At 44.4% G+C, this 16,641-nt stretch overlaps 1 protein-coding gene across 6 annotated transcripts in view; it reads left to right on the forward strand.

The window, feature by feature from the left end:
• The window catches only part of GLCE (glucuronic acid epimerase), a 64,425-nt gene that overhangs the window by 9,237 nt on the left and 38,547 nt on the right, over positions 1-16,641 (forward strand). For 2 of the 6 annotated variants that reach the window (XM_080395367.1, XM_080395364.1), the window contains exon 1: positions 10-15,730. The exons of the other annotated variants lie outside the window; for them this stretch is intronic. The gene's annotated coding sequence lies outside the window, so the exon portion shown is untranslated. Of the gene's footprint in view, positions 1-9; positions 15,731-16,641 lie in introns of those variants that run through there. 6 annotated transcript variants of the gene reach the window in all.

Here is a 16,641-nt window from a genome sequence, read left to right on the forward strand (position 1 = left end):
GTAGGCACCGGGCGGGCCTCCCGCCGCCCCTGGCCGCGCCGCCCCCGCCCCGCGGGGGGCCCGCCGCCCCTCCGCTTTCCTCCGCTTCCCCCGGCAGGCCTCGCTCAGCCTCTTCGCAGCCGCCGCGGCCCCTCAGCCCCAAGGCGGGCCCCCGCGGCCGCTTCTTCCCTCAGCGGGCGGTCGGTGCTGGCGGCCCGGGGGCTCGGAGCGGCCGGTTGTATCATCCAGCGGCCTGGCGGCTGCTCGGGGAACGGGGGGGAGCCGGGGCCCACCGGACTCGCCCCGCGCCGCCGGTGCCTGGGCGTGCTTGGGCCAGGCTGGGGGGCTCGGCATTTCCCAGAGCCCGGGGAGGGACCCGCGGGGGCACCCGCTGTTCTCCACCCGGTGGGATTTCAGCTGCCTGGAAAACACCCAGCGGCTCAAGGCGCACCGAACTCTAGCAGAGGAAACTGTGCTAACTGAGGCCTCCGGGTCCCGGTAGAACCCGGTGGGTTTGTTCAGGGGGAGGCAGAGCTGCCTCCTGGGCCTCAGCGGGGATCACCGGGCGGGTTGTGCCCGCGGGCCCTGCCGTGGTCAGGAGCGGTGCGAACCTGTCGTGCAACTTTGCTTCTGCTGGGTGAGAGGGGCCTGAGGGGTCTCGCAGGGCCCCTCCGGGTAAGGGATGGCAGGCGCTCCTCAGGCAGCTTCTCTCTGTACATATAGTAATAAATATATCACATATACCTAGGGGAAGCGCTGCTGTGGCCCGGCGGGGTGCAGGGTTGCCCCTGCTCAGCTGTGGGTGCTCTTTCGCTCCGTCAAGGCATTTTGCGTGTGTTCGCGTCTGTACCCGAGATGTCAAAGTGTAACAAAGCCCACACGAAGGCGCTTGCAGGAAGGCTGAGATGCCTAGTTGGGTGTCTGGAAAGCTAAACTCAACTCGGAGAGCTTTCTTACGTGGTTTTTCACTGGGAGCTTAAGGTGTGTCAGGCTGTGTCAAACCAAGCTCAGAAAGTGCTTCTGTACCAGCAAACTGCAGGTTTCCCCGTGCTTCTGGAACCGGTGAAGTAAAAGCCACCTGTAAACCTATTTACGTGAAGGATTGCGGCGTGCTCCGAGCGAGCGCTGGAGCAGGCATAACGAGATGCAATCAGCTTTGTTAGGAAGGCTGCAGTGAAGTGGGTTTTGTGCTGGAGGTATGTTAGTATGGGAACAGTCACCCTCCTCAGCGAGACTTAATGCAAAGAGACGTGGCCTATATGTGTTCTTCATTGTGCCTCTTGGAGTTCACACCCACTCGAAGAGTGTGAAGAGGAGAAAACCTGCTCGACGCGCTCTCTGGGAAAGGGAACGCTAAAAAATACCCATGGGTTTTGTAAGAGCTAGAGGGAGTGCAGGTGAGTGCTCAAATGATGAGGACAGTACCTTCCAGGATTTGTGGCTTCGTTCAGAATACAGCATGCAGATCAGCTGCTACAGACCTCGTGCATGAAACTGTTGAAGATATCTTGTAATGAAAGAGATTTTGGGCACTTTATTGTAAGGCAGAGTCACGAGAACACAAATAAGGTGTGCTCGTGCTGTAGCTGCAGATAGGTTTGAGTGTCTGTGGGCTGTTCTGCTTCTGCCTGCTTTGAGTAGCATAAGAAAGATGCACGATCGTAGTATTATGATGCAAAGTTTTAGCTAATATATTGTGCCTTTAAACAAGATTGCAATGTTGCAAAAGCAAATACTTCACAGCTTCCCAGGTAGTGGAAGAGGATCCGTGTGCATACAGGAGTGTGATCTTCTGGTTCTTCCACTTGATGCTTGTTGGCTTCAGGGGAGCGCAGCCCAAAAATTGTGGGGGCTTGGGGCTGTTTTTATTCTTTTGACTGTTAGGAACTTGAGCCTTTTGGCTTGTTCCATTAGACGCAGGAGTTGCCAATAGTTAATAGTTCTCCTAGTTAGAGCTGGCCAAGTAAGAAAGGTTTTTAAGGTCATTATGTGCTTTAAACTTGGCCAGTTGCAATGAGCCTTAACAATATTCAATATATCTGTAGAGGCATCCTGCCCTACTAAGATGTTCTTTGGCATAGTTGTGAAATCTGGGTGAAATACTGTGCTCTGTTTATTTAAAGGCATTGTTTTCACTTCAGTGGACTGCTAACCCTTCAGATGCAGTTGGTGATCGATAAATACAATTGAGGTCAAAGGCATCTCGATTATCCAGGTGCTCTTTGTACCTTTTTAAAAAGAGTGAATCCCTTCTTACCAAGATAAAGTGTAACTTCCACGACTATTTTGTCTGCCCACCTTGTGGAATGGCTTTTGCCATTGTGCTCTAATAAGGTAGGAAGACTTAAATTAATAAGGAGATACAGAGTGTCCCTTCAGATGGTGCCACAGGAAGTCCTTTAACTTTTCATGAGCTAATAATGTCACTGTCTACATTTAGGATAAGTAGCTATTTATTTTTTTTTTTAATAATCAATAAAGTATCCTAAAGCACAGCCTGGACGAAGCTGCCCTTTTTGTATCGCACAGTGTGTCACACAGCTAAAAATTAGTAGGGACCTGAAATGATTAGTATCTGGCTGGTGGCCCAGAAAGAGGGAAGGCTGGGTCTGGCAACATTTGACAGTAATTTTCTGTAAGACAAGTGTCCTCAGCTCTTTCATTGTCCAATTGATTCTTTAACAATAGTGTTTCCATTTGTAATGCTGAGTCTATAGTGCTACTCCAGCAGGAAAAACAAGAGGTGTGCTAGTCACTTGCTAGTGCACATGCTGTGGTAAACAAAGAGGTCTTGGGTGACTGCTTCAGAGAAACAGGTAAAATGTGTTAAAAAACAAAACCCAGCCAACCACAAAACAGAAAACCCACAAAAAAGATCCCACCACAAAAGAAAACCCCGATCCCCTAAAAATAATATTTGGCAGGAGTGGCAGTGGTCACCTATGGTACCATTGTAGCGTAAGTAGGTGAGAATCAAAACTGCTGCTTTGTGGGGTTTTTTACCTAATGGTCGGTCTTCAGTGGTTTTCTTCTTTCTTTTCTGTTCAGGATCTCTACCCCTTTGGTAAGAGAAGGGAAATAATAAGTTGGATTTCACTGAGGTTACATTTAAAGTAGCTCTCTTTCTCTGAACATTTAATTGAGCCCTAAGATTAAAAGGCTTCTACTTGGCAGTGTTTCTTAAACTGGTTACTTTAGTTTTAAGGTACGTTTTTAATGAGGTGTTTCTTAAACTGGTTACTTTAGTATTTGGGTATGTTTTTAATGAACTAGCTTTCATGTCAGAGCCACAGTCAAAACTTTTAATTTCTGCAGGTTTTCAAAGCAAGTTGACTCATCAGTTTAGCCTTGTGCTGCAGACCTAAAATGTCGGAAGTTGTTCCCCTTTTACAATATTGCCATTTTGTGATTTTTCCTTTTTTTTTTTTTTTTTTTTTTCCCCTAATGCTAAAACTCTGATGCTTCTAAATAAAATTTGGGAATGCACGCTTGTATTTGGGGACTGTTTGCTCATGCAAGTAAGCCTAGTGCAACTTCAGCTTTTCTGTAGTTATGCTGGATTTTCACTTGGCATTTCTAGAACAAAATGTAAATTTGCTTTCCTATCAGCACTCGCTATTCTCTTGACTCCCTCTGCTGTGCTCCACAGTTGCAGCTTCTGTTTTTTCACCTCATCTCCTCTTGGCATCGTTTTTGCTTCCTGCTCCTTCTCAGTGTCTTGTCAGCGCTGGAACATGGCACATCCTCTGTGTGTGATGAGTGGGCTGCTGGCTTTTTAATCCCTCCTTGCCGCTGAAATTTGTGCCGTACTTGGCAACAGAGCCACAGGTGAGCCTTGGCACTTGCTTTTAATCTGTGTGAAGCAGTGTGCAAACCTGCAGCAGGATAGAAAGACTTTGTAATGATCTAGCTAGTATTTAACAAAGTTTACATGAAAACCACATGTAGCTTCTCAGCTGTGTTTTAAATGTTAATATTGAATTTGAAATATTGGAGGTGACAGATAAAATGCAAGGTAATAAGATCCTTCTAAAGAAGGCTCACTGCTAATTCCAAAGGAAATGAGCTTTTAATTAGTGTCTTATCTCAAGTATGCCACCTTTTCTTTTTCCCTCATTTATATTTGCTTGTATTGTTAAAGATCAGCTGGTGTCTCCTGATATAGGAACCAGTTGGCTCATGTCACTTTATAAAATCTGATTTACAGACTCTTGATTACATGTAGCTTGTTGATCACAGAATAAATTAGTTTGGCCATGTTTTCAGGAGTTAGAGCTTATTGTGGTCTGAAGTCACACTTGGAAATTAGGACGTTTGGGGAATACCTGTGTTGCTGCCTATGCAATCCCTACTGTATAGATAGAGACTCTGGAGCACTGAATCTCAGCTGTTTCAGGAATAATCTATCTCTGTTTCATTGGAATAAAAACCTTAACACAGAATTTCCTGAAACAACTGTAAATGTTAAGCAGGAAGGTCAGCCACTCAAAAAAAAAAAAATCAAACAAAAAAACAAACAACGCCCCCCCCCCCCCCCCCCCAAAAGCCCCACAACCCCAAAACTCTTCTAGCTTGAACTTTAACACGTGTCTCCTTCTGACCTTGGTAAGGTTGATAACAGTGAGGTTTCTATTTGATTAAGGTTATTTACAAATGGGCTTTCCACAGCAGTATTAGTTTAAGAATACGTAAAATAGCAGGTAAGACTTTTAAACTTCAGCAAGTGTGCGTGTGGTTTGGAACCAGGTTGAGAGACATGCACAGATGGGCTGGATTAAGGAGCAAAGTCTGCCTGATGAAGCTCACTGGAGGAAAGGGTTTCCGTGCCGAGCAGGGTCCAGTGTTTGTGTTCTGGATGTTCCCTGGAGAAGGCGCTGGGGAGGTATGCTGGTTTGCAAGCAGGAGTGGTGGTGACCCACCTCTGCTGGCTTTTAGGGCTAATGCAGACCCACAACAAAGCAGGTAAGCGCAGAGCTGAAGTGAGCGAGGCTAAAATGAGCTCGACTTGGTGGCAGAGCACTTGATCTTCTTGTATGTGGTGGCACCGAGGAAGGTTAACGCTTGGTTTAGCTTCTAAAGCGGCTTCATTCAAGCTCAGCGTTTTCTGCCTTGCTTCTTGCCATGAAAATCCAAGTCTGTTCCTGAGTATTAGAACTTTTTCCGTGCCCCTTGTAGGGTGCTGGTGGGTTTACTTTGTTTGGGCTGTGCGTTTGTGAGAAGCCTTCTGAACAGGCAAGCTTGAGAGGAGCATCCCTGAGCGGGTCTAGCGCAGGAAATGGGGTGTTGGTGCATTTCTTTTCCTCTTTTTCATTGCATTAAGGTATGCAGGAAATTCCAGAAAGCTTTCAAACAAAAGCAGTTTATCAGGAGCTCTTAGAACCAGTGAGGCCATGGGGCTTCCCTTGGAGGTGAAAGCTCAGGATTTTTATTTGTGCTTCTTGGTCTCGGAGTTACCAAAGGTTGACCTCACCCTCGGTAAGTGTGCCTCGTGCTTGAAAAGGCAGTTTTGTTCCTCTTAAACTGTGATTTTCGTCTTAAAAGTGAAATGATTTCCCTGTTTCTTCCTGGGTGTGGTTTTCCTGAGGGAGTATTTTTGCTGTTTTCCTGCCTTTATAGAAAAAAGGACATCTAAATCTGAACAGAATGAGCTTATTTTACCAGTTATGTTTAATGAATATTTGAATTTCCCATGGAAATATTCTTGGACATACCAAAAGATACCAATTAATTCCTGCAAAAAACACCTGAAGAAGAAATAAAAAATTGCTTCTATTGGTCACTCAAAATGGGTGAATGTCAACCACGTTTCCCACCCTGCTTCGTTAACAGCCCGTTGGCTTGGCTGCCGGCGTTCAGTGCCATCCAGGCTGCAAAGGTAGCTGTGGCAACAAAACCATCTTTAAAAATCAAGCCCTACAAGTGCAGTTCTCGTTGCTTACGGTGGGATACGTTCCCGTGGAGTACCTGAAGCTTTTGGAGCTGCAGGCTTCCTAACCTGCGTGGTTGGTACGTCCGTTTTGCTGAATGCTTGTGGTATTTGCCACAGTTTTAGATAGAGTTCAATTGTTTAAATGGACCTGAAGGTTATCCAGTTAGGTAACATTTGCACAATATTTGATTATCATTTTTTTTTGCATTCATATTTTCCCTGAAAAGCTCTTGGATTGCCTTGTTTAGTTTGATGTTTTACGAGGGGGCTAGATAGTGTTTTGACTGAGTAAGAAATAAGGGATGTCTGCTGGCTTAATTTTCTAATGATTTGTTTTAAGCAGCATTTGAACAGATACAAGGATTAATTGTTAAATTGCTTAGGGAGCTGGCTGTTTACGAGCATGCTTTGCGTTTGCAACTGGTTGTCATAAGCGAGCAAAGCCGAGTTAGTGAGCTTAGGATGTGTTTAGTTGCTGAGCGCCTCAAGATGTTGGAGAGAGAGGATGTCGTACACCTGCAGAAGCCTCTGTCATATCGATGTGCTTTTCTGAAAATAGGATTCTGGCTTGTGGTTTGAAGCGGCAGGGCCTTTGAAAATACTCTTTTTTTTTTTTTTTTTTTTTTTTTTTGGTCTGTGTCCATCTGACTTGCGCTTCAGCTTTTTGATAAGCAGGAAAAATTTCTTTAGCATATATTGTTAAAAATGTTGACTTTGATTTTTGGGGGAGTTGAGCTATGACTTCAAGGCATATTTATTCATCAAGATCTCCTGTTAAAAAGGTACCTGAATAGGAAGTTGAGTACAGAAGACTGCTGGTTTTGTTGTCTTAGCTGATTTTACGTTCTCCTAAAAAAATCAAGTTGTGTTAACTGTACTGTGTATCTCAAGCTGAAGGACTAATCGGCTCTTGCTAGCCGTGCTGTTTAATGTAGGCTTTCTTAAAAACCCTAAGAAGCTTTCCTCTCCTAGCAGGGCTTTCAGATGTCTCTATTCCTAATGATAAATGTCAACAAATGAGATCAGAGCATCTTCTGCTGCAGTAAGGGAGAAGTAATTTTCTCAGTGTGGTTTCTTTTTTATATACGTATACTGTTTCTCCATGTAGCTGAGAAACCAAAATAGATCACATACTTCATACCCCGAAGAAGGAGAGCGTTTCAGTGATGCGTGGTTGCCAGTGGGATCTACTGGCTGCTCTGGGACCATCTGGTTGTAGTCAAAGGGAAAACACATCTGCAGTTGGGGCTGCCTGTGCCGGCCCGGGAGCCTGTCATCTCTGCAGGCGTGTGGCCGGGGTTCGCCTTGGTGCTGCTGGCTGCAAGCAGCTATCCCAACCATGGAAACACAGCCATGGAAGCTGCTGGAAAGAACTTTCCCTCAGCTTGCAAGGTTTTCTACTGATAATCAAAACATAGTGAAGAACATGAACAGCATTATGGTTGCTCCACAGACAAGGAAAATGAAGGATGAGGCGTCAGCGGAAGAACAGGGAAGATGCTATAATTGGAAGATGTTATAATTGGAGTTGCTACGATTATTTTTTTTATTATTCTTAGAGTTGTGCACCTCTGTTTCACACTATAACTGATTTTGAGTGTTGGGTTTTTTTGGTTTTTTTTCCTTGCCCACATGATAAATTTGCACTGGAGCTGCCATGCAGAAGGTGAATTTAAATAACATCTCCATTATATGCCATTCCCACAACTGAGGTGTTGGAGATCTGTGTGCTTTGTACAATGACAGCCACCTTCCTCCACATGTTAGTGGGTTTTGCCATATTTTTCGTGCCCTGAGTATTCTTCCAGAAAAATCTGAATTTCCCAGGCAGATAAACTGTCAGAAAAGCTACTTGCCTTTGGGTAGGTGGGAGGAACAGCTTCATCCTGTTCAGCCATATGTTAATGCTAACTTAAAGCAGGAGGCAGAGATTTTAGGATTCAAAAAGGGTAAGAATTCGGTCACCTCCACAGCCCGGACAGACCAGACCCCCAGCACTCGGTGTGTGCGGTTACAGATGTGCCGCAGCCCTTCAGCTTGCAAAGATGCTCCTTGATGGCAGTGGCGTGAGCCCCAGGCTGTTTCTCACCCCAAGCACCCTGCCTTTGTCTCCCAGCAAGGGTGCTCCCTGCCACTTGCTCTTGGGCTTGTCTTCCAGCCGCTCTGCTTGGAAGCCTGTCCCTAGCCTCATGGGTGCTTTACAACCAAGAGATGCGTTGTTTTTCTTCTTTTAAGCTATTTTCAGTGCTTCCCTCAGCAGACGGGGTTTTCTGCCATTCCCTGCTCTGTCGCTTCAAGTACTTCCAGTGGGTAGGAGCACGCCACTGATGCCAGCATCAGCCGCGCTGTAGCGTTTCTGTTTGAGGAGACCTGATGGAAGTACCTGGAGTGACATGCCGGGAGGCTTGGCGAGCCCCCGCAGCAGCGATCTGAAGGCAGCTAAGCATGCAGACAGCGCAGGTTGTGCAGCGACTTGCCATGAAATCTCAGCTTGGTGCGCAGTACCTTCACACTTCCATTGGCACGGTGGTAATTCGTAGCTTGAATGCTTGTGCGCAGCAAATCCTAGGTGGCCAAGCAAAGTAGGTCAGTTATTTTTAAGTGTTATGATTAATTTATAAAAGCCATTATTTTGTAGAAGTAAGGTAAATCTAAGTGCTCAATCTTATGCGATGGGTGGCTGTTTGCAACAAGAAAGTGGTGCTTCGCAGTGAACAAACGTTTTTGCAAGGGAGAGCTAGAAGTAAGTGGAAGGGATTATTTTTAAGCTTTAAGCTTTGCACGTCTGGAGATTTTTCTTTAACATGAAATGGTTTTAGAACAGAAAATCTTTCCTGGTATGTAATGCTTCCAAAACCCTTGGCAGATGGGTAACTTTGTTTCCAAACATCAAATGTTTTAGCTGTTTAATGCCTGTTTTTAAGCATGAGCAGCACTCTCAAAGAATGTTCATATTAAGCCTGCTGGGAATTAGACTTTTAACAGAACTGTTTCTATTACATTATCACAGAAAGTGAAGAATTATGGAAAACTTAATGCAACACTTGGACTTCGTTGCATAATATACAAAATAACATCACACTGGAATAAAAAGAGGGGAGGTACATTCATGCCCCAGCTTTTAACCCGCTGAAGTTACTGAAAGGCATGTACTTGGTTATCTCTGAGGGGGGAATTACCCTATATCTAACTAAGCTAGGCATTCACACAAACACATTTTTGACATGCGGTATCAAAAACCTTGAATGCTCATTGGTAGGAGTGGGATCGGCACCTTGCTGCGAGGTGAGAATGGACAGATGCAAGGTGTGCTTTTGGATTTAATGTCTGTCAGATGGTTTCCTCAATAGTCCCGGGTCTTATTCCACTAAATGTTTCAGTAGAGGGCTTTTTTATTGCTGAATGTGTAGTTTATTACTGCTCTGGGCAGGAGGTTATGTATCCCTATTTGTATAACGTGGAGAAAGTTGGTCACAACGCACATCTAGTCCTTAAACTCGTATTTGATCTTTGAACTACATCTAGAAGTAAATATTTGGTGTCTTATATCTTACAGAAGCATTACATATATAGAAGGTGAATTTGTTCTTAAACCTTAAGCTATGTGGGTCGCAGAACTGAGAATTACAGTAAACACCAGCAATGAATATTATGCTTTAGACAAAGGATTTCACACAGTTCTGAGTTTTCTTAGAAAGGCAAATCTTGGCATCGGCATTCAGTAACAGTAAAGTATTCTTGGTATTTGTGGACTGTAAAATTTATAGAGTAATAGATATGCAAATGGGCTGCCACAACACTGCAGGCTGTATAGTAATGCATAATTGTGACACTTTTTAGCTATATGCAAAAATTGGCTTTCTTGCAGGAGTGAGATTTATCAGCTTTTCACCTTTTTAAAGATATAATTCTTAAGTCTCTTACCTAAATGCTTTTTTTTTTTAAAAAAAACAAAACTTTTTTATGGCATTGGTGGCTTGGGAAAATAAAAGCTTACAGATCACTTGCAGATCCGCCACATTTTAATGGTTGTTTTTCATTTTATAGAAGATTTAAGGTGATGCTGTGTTTCTCTGACGCTTACTACATTGCTTGTTCCTGATGTGTGTTTACAAAAAGGGCACGGTACCGGGAGGTCAAAAGTCGATCTGTTCAGTGCCTGGAAAAGCTAGGTGTTCAATCCCTGGGACAGCCAGCGTTACTCCCTCAACGTTTGCTAGGGGTGCAGTGTTTGCAAGGTGCATGTTCTTGCGATGGTGGAGCAGCACACAGGATTTTGGTTTTGCAGGCTCTTGTCAATCACGTATTTTGATTTTTGCCTTAAATCTACCTGTGCGATCCTAAAAACCTGTCTGACATAGAAGTTATTAACTTGATGTAAATGGCAAAAATTCAACTATCAGTCTTCCCCTTCCTTGCATTTTCCCTGCCATGGGTGACACAGCGTGCAGTTCTCACCCCGCATATTTTATGCTGTGTACAATCCAAGGTGCACAGCTCATTACGTTTGCCTGGAGACATGTGCTGTAACTGTAGGCTTAATCCTTGTGCTGACAGCTACTTCCAAATGATCATCTATAACGTGGTAAAATGTTTCTTGCTCCAGAAGGACCATTGATGACCAGTAGTTACTTAGGTGGGGCAAGTTTTACGATCGAAATGGCTCCTAGCGGTTGCAGCCCTTACATTCAGTTTCCACGTGAGCACTCGGAGGTTATCTTGCCAAGATACAACTTGTGATGCACTGCGTTTTAATACTCACAGGACTGTTAACAAGGTCCCTGCGTGCTGACAGTGAATTTCAAGTTTCGCTGCTATAAAGTTGTCTACTTCTCCAAGAAGATTTAAGCTTTCTTTGCAAAATGTTGCAGCATAAAAAATATCTAACAAGATGCTTGGCTTGACTTGTGACATTGCTTCCTCCTTATTTTAACAGCTGGCGTGACTGACGGTAGTGCACATTTCCCCTTAAACAGTTTCCCAAAGTGGAAGGACTCCCTGGGGACCGGAGCGGGATTTCTTATTCTCTGGTCTCTGCTGTCAAAGCAAACTCACCTGCGGCCAGTGCGTGGGATTGCAGAGACCCTTTGAAACGGGGCAGCAGAGCCGTTTTGCTGGGGCTGGAAGAGAGCCCCAAATGAGCCTTTGGATCGAACAGGTTGCATTTGCAGCAGCGCGAGGACTGGGGGCAAAACTGGTCGCCCCCGTTTGCGGAGGGGGGGGCAGAGCCAGCCCCAGCCTGCGCGGGGTTCGTTCTCGCTCGGCACCCGAGCGCCCCCTGCCGGCACTGCTTCCCGGGGCGGGTTGCAGCAGGTCCTGCACCGTGTTTGATGTCACTTCTGCGCATCGCAAACCCCCTCCCCTTGGTACCCGAGTACAGTGTGGTCCCCTTGGTACCCAAGTGTGATTCAGCGTCCTGCTATTTACGATTATTTCTCTTGGGACGCGCTTAAAAAAAAATAAAATATTAATTCCACCGTTCTGCGTTGCAAGCTTAACTTTTGCCAGGCTGGGGAGCAGCGGTTTGCACAGAGCGCCTGGCACCCTGCTCCTCCTGGCCGGAGCTGCCTGGGGGAGGCTTAGGAGTCTTGATGAGGATGGAAAAACGAGACGTCGATAAAACAAACCCATGCAGCTGCAAGAGCAAAGTGTACAGTGCTGCCGCTGTTCAGCAGAGGTTTGCTTTGCTCGGGAAGCTGCAGGAGCTCCTGCTCGACTTTGGTGACTGGAGGCAGGCAGGTCCTTCGTGTTTAGCCCAGAACTGTCTACAAAATAAGTTAGTCTGAGTGTGTTTTTTGTAATCGTATTTCTTATAACCCAACAGAGCCCCCACCTTGTAGGACAAGAACAGCAATCTTAAATGGGCACTTTTTTTCCTTTTTTTTTCTTTCTTTTTGTTACTCTAACCACTTTGCACTACATTGCAGTCAGAAAACCCGGCTGTGTTGGGACTGAACACTGGTAGCACTGGGGAGGGACAGTTTTACTGCCTCAGTAGCTCAAATTAAGGGACTTGCTGCAACAGCCAGCACCTGGGTTAGACAGGTTTAACCCCGTGGGCTTGAATTAGGCTGGTTCCTCTTTCTATGGGACTAAAAATTCCTCTTTCACTAGGAACAGAGTTTGGTAGAACTGAACACTGGTGTTTAAATGGGCAAAAATCAGAATGGAACCCAAATCAGCTACTGAAATGAATATTGATTATTTTTTTAAAATATATTTTGGAGAGATGGTACAGTATTAGTGCTGCTTTGTTGTGTGGTGGGTTCAGACAATTAAGAATACCACATCTGCTTTGAATGTTTCATGAATATTAATGCTGTCCTCCTACTGAGCAGTTAATTGGGTGCTATCACTTTAACCACCTTATTGAAATTGAAAAGCACTCTTAATAAATGACAAATGTCGGTGTGAAACGCGGTGTGTTCGGTGCACTGAAAGCAGGCTGCTGTGCCTGCACCTTTTCTCCTCCGCTCTCTTCTAGCAGGTCAGTACATAACGTTAAGCCCGTCAGTCTTCGCTGGCCTTTGGCATCTTAGCAGAGACGTCGGGTTGCAGCTTCCACGTTGCTCTCGTGGCTGTGCGTACCACCAGAAGCGCTGGGTTATGGAAAAGACATCCATCTCTGTCTTGATGGATGGGCACGACACATTTAGAGGAGCCACGTTGACAACGGGCATTGTATGAAAGCAGAAATTCAGATCTTGGGCTTTATGGCCACGTCAGATGCTTGATCTGAACTGTGTAATTTGAACCTGTGGGATTCTTGATTCAGATAGGAAAAATGTTAAAACGCAGCTCAGAGAAGAAATTGGGCGTCCTGCCTGTGCCTGTGGCTCAGTGTCAGAAATCTGCAACAGCTGGGAGTGGAGTAGAGATGATGGTTTTTTTTCCTCTTAATAATCTTGGGCTTTAGAATCAACAAATTCTGGTTTGTAGATCACTGAAGTAAGATAGGAGGTCTTACTGTTCTGTTTAATAGAAACAAGATAAAGTCCTCCTATCTGGGCATCAAGAAGAAATGTTATTTTTTATGGATTCATGAGAGTAATATGAACGAAATTAAACTGGTTTTGGACCATCTCTTCGGGATGTACCCTGCTGGCCTTAGGACGAGATTCTCTTGCTTCTGCTATTGCAAGTCTTTCCTGGTGAGGCTGAGTACTTACCTCCTCTATAGCTTTTATTAGCTATAGAGCTAACCTGTTAACAGTTAACCTGTCCCCTCTGTTAGCTTTGCCTGCAGTTGAAACTTTTGTTATCAAAGATGGAAAAGTCTTGTTCTTTTTATGTGAGGCTTCCTCCAGAGAGCATCTTAAAACTTTATACCAAAGCTGGAGTTACGTTGTTGTCCAGCCTTCCCGTGCTGCTGGAAAGGCTGTACCTCCTATGGCAAGCTGTGGGCAGTTACGAGTAGTCCTTTTTTCTTTACTTCTTTTTAATATTTTTTTTTTAAAAAAAAGGTACACTAAGTCCTTGCTGTTTTAATTGTGTTTGAGGGTACTGAGTTCCTGCCGTGTTTTATAAAGTGTTAGCCTGTATCTAGAAACAGGATTTCGTCTTCAGTTGGGAGTTTGGAACTGATTGTGTAAAATCTGTGTGCTTGGCTATTTGTTTTGTTGTTCTGAAACCAGCACATGCCTATCTCTGTAACACCGTATTTAGACACAGCAGGTTATTAACACATTATCTGATAACACTGCTGTGGTTGCACTGAAATTGCAGGTTGTAAGCAAAGGGTTCTAATCGCCCAGTAACATGTATTAATGACCTACCAAACTGTGCTGGAATCACTATAATTTCAGAAATATAGCAGGAATCCAAAGCTTCATTTCGGTGCTGAAGCCGAGTTGGGAGAAGTGAAGCTGAGTGGAGCAAAGCTTCAAACAAAGCAGGTGGCTTGGAGCAGAGAGCAAAAACTTGTCTCTGCTGATGGTTAGAAATCTCTCTCCTTTTATGCGTGTATTCGTAAGAGCTCTTGATTAAATGCGCAGCTGTGTGTGTGGGGGTTTTACCTTCAACCTGCAAGTTGGCTGGTTTTCTGCGGAGGTGCTGGCACGTTGGGCTGCTGCTTCCAGTGGGGCTTTGGGCTCCTGGGAACAGAGGAGAGCCGCTCTCCGTGCCTCGGGGCTGTGTGAAGTGTCACTTGTGCCTTCTCCTGCTGGGTTTCTGTCCTCTCGCCCTCCACCTACTGCAGTCCTTGTGAAGCTGGCTCAATGTCTGCCTGTGCTGAGATCTCGATTCCTCTTCTGAAGGTTCCCCCAGGGATTTCTTCGCTGTTGGAGCGATGCCCTCCAGCCCCCGGTGCAAGCTGTTTGCACGAGCTGCCTCTCGCCTTGCAAGAGAAACGGGGGTAACGCACCTGCTTGGATGCTTCATGCTCAGCCTTCAGGCAATCTCCAGGGTTTATTTCCAGGCTCTGCAGCTGTTCTTTCCGCAAGCCAGGAGCAGAAAGAAACATAACTTGGCCAGATTGACTCTCCTGACTGTGTCCAAGCTGTTGCAGGGATGCTCCTTGTTTATTCTCTTCTGACCTGTTGTAACGAACCCGCCTGGTCCTGCCTGCCTGGGGACAGCAGGGAGCAAGGGCACCTTTGCCCAGCACTGATCTCTGCAGCAGCAGGGAACAAGGCTACAGTGGTTTCTGGAATTTTACTAGTATTTGAGAGCGAGGAGTTCTCCTTGGTGAGGAAGTGCAGGGATAATTCTGCTGCCTGTGCTGAAAACAGAAGGAATGTTCAAATCTAAAGCGTCAGTGAGTCTTGTGCCTTTGAAGTCAAATATCTCAAATGCTTTTAAACTTGTTAGTGAGACACAAGGTAAAAGATTTGTATGGGCAGAATCCTCTAAACGGGTTCGATTTGAGCAGGAACTGAATTTCTGCAGCGCTGGCTGGTTTTTTTTTCAAGTTAGGGCTGCAGGTCTAGTTGAAAGTTGTGCCACGGCACAGCTTGTTGAAGGAAATTTTGGGCACCTTCATCAGTAGATTAGAATTTGAGAGAAGGAAGCTGCAGTGTATGAGAAAGAGCCGATCCACTCCCAGGTAGAATCATTGACAAAAAATAAGGGAGGTATTAAAAATCCAGAGCACCCTTAGGAAGTTTTATAGATGCAGGGAATCCTAAGCCATCGTCTTCTTGGCACGGGACATATAGCACATGTGTTAGCACCATCCTTTGTGTATGGAAGACCATCACGGATGAAAATATCACTGCTTTCTCCTGTTAAAAAACTTGTATTTCTTCTCTGGGAGTTGTTCCCTTATGACCAGAGTGCAAAATGTGGGAGTTCTGGCCTTAACTCTTGAAGGCAATAGGGTGAACTCTTAAATAATAAAAATAAATCTCTTGGGGGAGCCAAATGAAGGGCTTTCTGGTAGATGTTATGTGAGCGGAGAGAGCGGTCTTTAAAAATACATGTTGTGTGTGGAGTGGTTCTCGTCATTTGCAACCTGGCTGTAAGGAAAATACATGTGATGCTTTGTTGGTCGAATTTTGGCTTTGTTTGCTTCAGCTTATAAAGAAGTGCCAAGAAAATTAGTATTTTGTTGTAAAGATGTTTTCAAGGCCATGTATTTATTTTTATTTTTTTTAAAGAGAATTGTGGAAGACAAGCTGACAATTTAATGGTGCATGATGCACTAATAAAAATGTCTGTGTGGTTGCGTTTAATCCTTTAAAGGAGAGAAAAGAAACACGGTAGTGATCAGCATTCAAAAAGCAAGACGCAGGCTTAAACATATGCAAAGCCTTGGAGAGAGACTGAAGAAATGTACTGACGCTGTTGCAGAAAGCTTCTGACAGGCACATCACATCTTTGAAAGTAAGATTTGAATTATTAGAGCTGCCTTTGTTTATTAAATTGAGCCTCCATCAAGAGGATTATAGGAAGAAATACTGTGCAGGCTCAGGTTGTGTTGGCGTAAATTTTAATGGGTGATAAGATTATTGAGCTAATTCAGTAAGAACATTCAAATAGATTTTTAAAAGATCCAGGTGTGTGTTAGATACATAGAGAAATAGACTTCAAGTGCACGAATAAGCCTCCTTTTATGGCACCCAGTTTGCTTTTAGCGACGGGTAATCCTTTTAAAACAAGACTTCTTGAAGGCAAACTCCAACAGAAGAGTGTTTGTTTAATTTTAAATTGGGAATGCAAGGGAAGGATGCAGAGAGCTAATAAGAGGGTAATTATACATGCTATTGCCAAGTTGAGGAAGGGCAGAGACCATTAAAATGCCATTTTAGGAGTTAATTATATGGTGTTTCGAGTCGATGCTGGTGTTCCGATTTCTGTTAAATCCACATATAGCGTTTGTTTAGGATGTTGTGTTCATGGCATCTAATTTCTATTTTAAGGAACTTTAGGCCACCGCGTTATGAAATACTGTCAAAAAAATTAATAAAAATCTTCCGGCTTCCATAGGGTTTGTGCCTGTTGGATTTGATTAGGAAATATGCAAAAGCAATAAAGGAGATGGAAAAAACCTTAGCAAATATTTTGGGACTGGTACACATACCATAAATAAAGCATTGCAGTGGAATTTGGTTAGTTAAATCTCTTCTGAAGCTCATTTAATAATTCCAGAGGCTCTGCTACCGCTCAGATGTAGCCAGCTGTAATTTGTTTCAAGGTTAGTCTTTGACTTCTGTTTTATTAGCTTTTCAGTTTATATTCTTCCACTTGTGCAGTTTCTCAAGTCAAACTACATAATGGTTTAGTTAAAACTGGGA

The sequence above is a fragment of the Falco punctatus genome (genome assembly GCF_963210335.1).
Source record: "Falco punctatus genome assembly, chromosome: 7".
NCBI classification, from domain to species: domain Eukaryota; kingdom Metazoa; phylum Chordata; class Aves; order Falconiformes; family Falconidae; genus Falco; species Falco punctatus.